Raw genomic sequence first — 6116 nt, forward strand, 5'->3', positions numbered from 1 at the left:
TAATCTTCACCCTTCAGACTTAGTTTGTTAGGTCCCCAAACACAAAGACTATTGTAAGGAACACATTTGGAGTCTCCGCTATGGTCTACAAGATGCTGCATGATCTGACTCTAGCCTTCCTCTCCAACCTCCTCTCATGCCACACTGTCCCCGGGTCTTCCGTGGTTTGGGACAGGGGCCCTCCTTGCCATCCATCGTGCGTGTCTGCTCAGATGCCATGTCCTCCAGAGAACGCCGATCACCCTTTCCAAACGTCCTCCTTCCTCCTTCCAAGTGGTGTGCTGGACTGGCTTGTGCTGACTCATGAGATCCATTTGTTGAATTTTCAGAAAGTCTGCAAAGCGCTTGCTAAATCAGCCATAGCGAGAAGCATAAGAATTGGCACACGCTCCACAGCAATACCTCTCCACCCCCTCAAATAATTGCTAAATATTTACCAGCATACCACCGCCTTGCCACTCTACCTGCATATTTATTATCTTTTGCAGGATCCTGTTTGCTACCTTCATTGTGTTTATCACAGTTTGAGACTGTCTGAGAGTTTCTTGTTGGATGAGAATATCTACACTTGGATGAGTACACCTTATATGCTTTTTTTGGATAATGATTTGTAACTATAGAGTGCTTAAAATAGTTCTGGCACATAGTAGGAACTCAATAAATATCGTTTCTGTAGGATTACTAATTATTATTATTCATTTTCCAATGATGAAATCAGCTTGAACTAGAGCACAAGATGCAGTTATGCACGTTTCTTGCTAATTCCACAGTGAGCGATGCCATGTAGCTTGATATTCGCCATGGTGGAAGTGTTTACACCTTGCTTGTTAGCATTTCTTGAGCTGAAGGAATTGAAAGAAATCCAAACCTAAAATTTCAATACTGAAGGATTTTACAGACAAAAACATTGCACAATTCAGAAAGTACCAAAAGGAGAGAGAGGGAAGACACAGAGTCACTGTACCAAACAGAATTGGTCTATGTTCAAGCATGTTGGACAGTGTAAGATATGACAAAATAATAATAATTTATAAATTATCAAGGGTTCGTGAGGGAGGGGAAAATGAGCTGATAACAAGGGCTCAAGTAGAAAAAATGTTTTGAGAATGATGATGGCAACACATGTACAAATGTGCTTGACACCATGGATGTATGTATGGATGGTGATAAGAGTTGTACGAGCCCCCAATAAAATGATTAAAATGAAAAAGAGAGGTAGCATATGATCAAGAACCGATGGCACCGAAGAAAGAATTCCAAGCTACACTGGATAGATTGGCAAAAAACAAGCCTCCAGGAATCGACAGAAAAGGAATTGAAATATTTCAACAAACCTGTGCAGCACTAGAGGTGCTCACTCCTCTATGTCAAGAAATTTGAAAGGCAGCTAGTTGGCCAATTGACTGTGCCTATTCCAAAGGAAGGCCACCCAACAGAAAGTAGACATGAATGAGCAATATGATTAGTATTGTAAGCATAATTGTGCTGACGATAATGCAAAACTGGTTGCAGCAGTTCACTGACAGTGCACTATCAGAAACTCAAGATGGATTCAGAAGAAATAGAACCAGGGATATCATTGCTGGTATCAGATGGATCTCGGCTGAAAGCAGAAAATCCCGAAAGGTGTTTGCCTGTGCTTTCCTGACTATACAAAGACATGAGACCATGTGGTGCATAGAACAGTGGGATAACATTGTGGAGAGTGGGAATTCCCCAAAGCTTAACTGTGCTTGTATGGAACCTGTGCATAGACCAAGAGGCAGACATGCAAACAGAACAAAGGGATACTGTGTGGTTTCAATCGGGAAAGATGTGTATCGGGATTGCATTCTTTCAGCACACGTATTAAATCTGTATTCTGAGCACATAATCAGAGAAGCTGGATACTATGAAGAACGTGGCATTGGGATTGAAGGAAGACTCATGAACAGTCTACAAATCACAGATGACACAACCTTGCTGGCTGAAAGCAAAGGGGCATTGAAGCACAAACTGACGAAGAGCCAGCCTAGAGCCTTGGGGGTGGATTCCTCCTCATTCATAAACCCAAAGCCTCGCAACTGTGTCCACGGGCAGCCTTGCGATCAGTGCAAGAAACATTGGCGTTGTCCGGGGCTTCCTTTCACTTGGAGCCACAGCCACGCCCATGGAAGAAGCAGCTAAGAAAATCAAATGCTGTACCGCATCGGACAAATCTGCTGTGAAAAAACCCTTGAACATGTTCAAAAGCAAAGCTCAAAGCGATCACTTTCACTGGGAGTCGCCTGACCCAAGCCATGGCGTAGTCAACCTCCTCGTATGCATGTGAAAAGCGGACAATGAGGAAGGAAGATGAAGAAGAAGAACACCTTGGAATTGTGGTATTGGCCAAGGGCTCAAGTCGAAAGCAAATGTTTTGAGAATGATGAGGGCATCAAATGAACAAATGTGCTTGACACCATGGATGGGTGGATGGATTGTGATAAGAGGTGTAGGAGCCCCCAATAAAATGAAATGAAAGTGAAAACAAATCACAAAATGAGAAAGTTGTTGGTTAAAAAGAAAAGAGAATTGTGGTATTGGAGAAGACTATTGAATGTACCATGCATGGGCTGCCAAAGAAGGACTCCATCCATCTTGGATGAAGTAGTCAGAGGAGGGCTTGGAATCGAGGACAGCAAGCTTTTCTCTGATGCATTTTGGACACATCAGGAGGAGGGGTCAGTGGCGGGAGCAGGACATCGTGCCTGGTGGAGAGGGAGAGTGAAAAGACCAATTCGCAGGGAAGGGAATGGCACAGCACGGTGGCTGCAGCCCTGGGCTCCCACACGGTCCCGACGGGGAGGATGGTACAGGGTTGGGTGGTGCCTTGTTCTGTGGTGCTTATGGTTGCGATGGGGAGGATGGTACAGGGTTGGGTGGTGCCTTGTTCTGTGGTGCATACAGTCGCTGGGAGTCCGAACCAATTTGATGGTACCCAACAACAACAACACGACACAAGTGCTTTAGAGCGGTTTTTCTTTTTCTTTTGGAAGAGCTGGTTGACCTGCACATGGTTAACTACCCCAGTACCTGGCATTTGGTAGGCACTCAGTAAATATTTGTTGAAGGGCTGAGCACATGACACCCAAGTCCTTATCTCTATTTGATTAGGGACTTCCCAGGCACATCTTGAACTGAGCAGGGCGAGACTGCAGAACTTACGCTCCTGGGAGAGTCTTGTTGAGAGCGTTACTGGATGTGATTTGCATAAGTAACACTTGGCGCCCCTCCAGTTCTGTATTCTCTGAGACATTTGACAAAGGAGAAGAGGCTCGGGAAGGGAGAAGGCCACCAGACGTGACTCATCCTGAGGACTGGGGCTGTTTCCACTTCTCCGAGGTCAGGATCCGGCTCTGCGTGCACTGCCTCTCCCGGGGTTGCTATTTGGGGTTTGTACCTTGAGGGCTCAGGGAGAATGTCAGGGTGTGGGGGGGAAAGTCACAAGACTCAGTCTCCGTGCTGGTGAAGGAGAAAGTCCTGCCTGGGAGTGATGGTAGGAGCTTGGGGCCCAGGGTTCTATAGGAAGGCGTGGGGTTCTATAAGAAGGCGTGGGGTGCTGTGACATGGGAAGGAGGTGGATTTGTGTTGAAGAGAGTTATAAGGTTCCTTGGGGGTGGATCAGGTGTGAGGCCTTCTGTATTACAACAGGTATAAGGTCCTCACAGGCTCTTTTCTTCTGTGAAATAATAGTAAAGCCGAATCCTCCCCTAAAAAGTATGCATTGCTGGGAGGCAAGAAGGTCAACGACAGAGAGGTCGTTGTAGTTCTTAGCCGCTGGACCACAGGGTGCCATTGCTGTCCATCCTTTACAAAAGCACATGCCTTTATATTTGTGCCTTGATCTTCCTTCTCGATGCTGCGGCACAGAGATGGCAGATGGCAATGTCGTTCGTTTTACATGTTCGCTTCTGGCCAGATCCACCCAGAGGTGCCTCAGAAGAAAGGCCTGGCAATCCACTTTGCAAGAAGTCATCCCCTGGAAACCCCGCTGCCCGCAAGGTCAGCAGTTGGCAACCCCGGCTGCTCTCAGGGAGAAAGAGGAGGCTTTCTGACTCTGTAAATAGTCTCGGAAACTCACAGAGGGCAGTCCGGTCCTGTCCTGGGTGGTCGCTATGAGTCGGCCTCCATGCAATGGCACTGTGTCTGGCTTCGGGTTCGGGTGGACTTCCTGTGGAACGCTGGTCTACTCTCACACCCTGGAGGTCCCTATGGGTTGGAGTTGCCTCCGCGAGAACTTCCGCTGCTGCTCTGGGTCCTGCAGTCTCACCGGTGAGAAACCGTCAACACAGCACACATGCCATGCAAAAAGATCGACTCACGTATCTGTCCTCTCTCGACTCATTTCCTTCTCCCCAGTGATCATGTGTGTGTCTTCCCAGACCATTTCCTGCGTGAGGGTCCCTGTTTTATAAGATGGGGCAGCCGAGACCTAATGGGATGAAATGACATCCCCCAGGTCCCAGATGATCAGCAAAGCCAGTCCCTCGCCCGGCAGCTCCTGTGCCATTCTCTCCATGACACCAGCGGCGGCGGGGAGTCTGGTTCCAGTTCAGGTCAGCTGTCATGTTTGAGGGCCGCCCCATGCCAGGCCCGGTGTAGGTGCTGGCACTGTCAAGACTGCCCGAGCCCTGCTCCTGCGCGGCGGCGGGGTGGCGGCAGGGCGGCTTTCCTTCCAGGAGAGCCGTCACATGATGCGGCCACGGGTGTCACAGTGCAGCGATGCACAGGGAAAGCAGGCACCCCGACATTGAGTTGATGCGGATTCACGGCGACCCACTTGGGTCAGGGTAGAACTGTGCTCCAGAGGGTTGATTGCCAGCTCTCTCTGCCAAGGCACCATTGGGTGGACTCAGAGCTCCAGCCTGACGGCACTAATGAGGGACTAGACTGTGCTCGGGGGCTCAGGATGAGTTTGTGAGCAAAACTCAACAATAAAAGGATGGAGGAGGCATTAGCCCAGGAAGAGAGCAGGGTGGACCCTTGCAGGCAAAGATCGCTTCAAGCACAGAAGCAAGGCGCCGCCAGGGCATCCAGGGACTGGTGGGCAGGGCCTCGGCCATAGGGTGAGCCCCAACAGCCACAGGATGCGGAGCCTGGCCTTGGCCCTTTAGGTCTCAGCTCCAAGACCATGGAATTTCTGGGGAAAGGGTAAGTTCTGTGTCTCCCTTCTAATAATCCTATCTGAAACCCCCCAAGGGGCATAGTCTGTGTTGTTGGAGCCTCTGGGGGGGTCCTTTATAACTCCCGAATGACCACGCTCTCTGTGTGTGTCAGTGTGATGGGTGGGCACCAAGGATCGTTGCCCTACTTGTCTCCGCTCATGAGAAGAGGACAGAAAAAGGACTTAATATGCAAACGATGAGTTTGTGCCCGGAGGAGGCCAACTGTCTGCCCAGCAGGCCGTCTGAACAAAGGGTGAGCGGACCTTTAAATGGCGACAAGAGGGGGGAGAAATAAGTAGCTGTCCCGCGTGCCAACTCCAATGACCCCAGAGCCGGAGCCATTTGTACCACAGTCTCTTGTTTTGAGCAGCGGGACATTTCAGCAAACATCATCTGTGGCGATGCATGAATGTTATCGATTTAAAACGTGTGGGCTTGATAGCTATTCCTTGGCTCACACGGAAGTCGTTGTTGCTGAGCATACACGGAGGCAAAACCCACTGATTCTGTGGTTTCCACATCTACCCCCGAGGGACGTGGTTCACATCATGGAGTTGCACAATGCCCCTCGGCCCTCCTCCTATGAGTTGTCTCTCTCTCTCTCACACAAGTCCCCTGAGGTCCTTATCTAATCGTTGCAGTTTCTGTTGTCAAGTCATCCCTTACAGGTAGATTTCTAAAGAGCATCATGTCCAAGACAAACCTAATCCTCCCCCATGACCCCCACCCCCGAATGACCAGTTAAACTAAACATTGCTCAATGTTAAGAGGACTTCTGGGGATACTCTCAGCTTACAGCTAAAGAGGCTCTCAGGACAATAGCCCTAGGCGTTCATCCACCCTCCATGGCTCCAGAAAGTCTAGCGATCAGGAGAATTGGAAATACTCTTCTGAATTGCCTCCCTCTTGACAGGATTATTTTATGAGATC

Source organism: Echinops telfairi, unplaced genomic scaffold (genome assembly GCF_000313985.2).
Source record: "Echinops telfairi isolate 266 unplaced genomic scaffold, ASM31398v2 ScPeMD7_7425;HRSCAF=8463, whole genome shotgun sequence".
In the NCBI taxonomy this organism is placed as follows: Eukaryota; Metazoa; Chordata; class Mammalia; order Afrosoricida; family Tenrecidae; genus Echinops; species Echinops telfairi.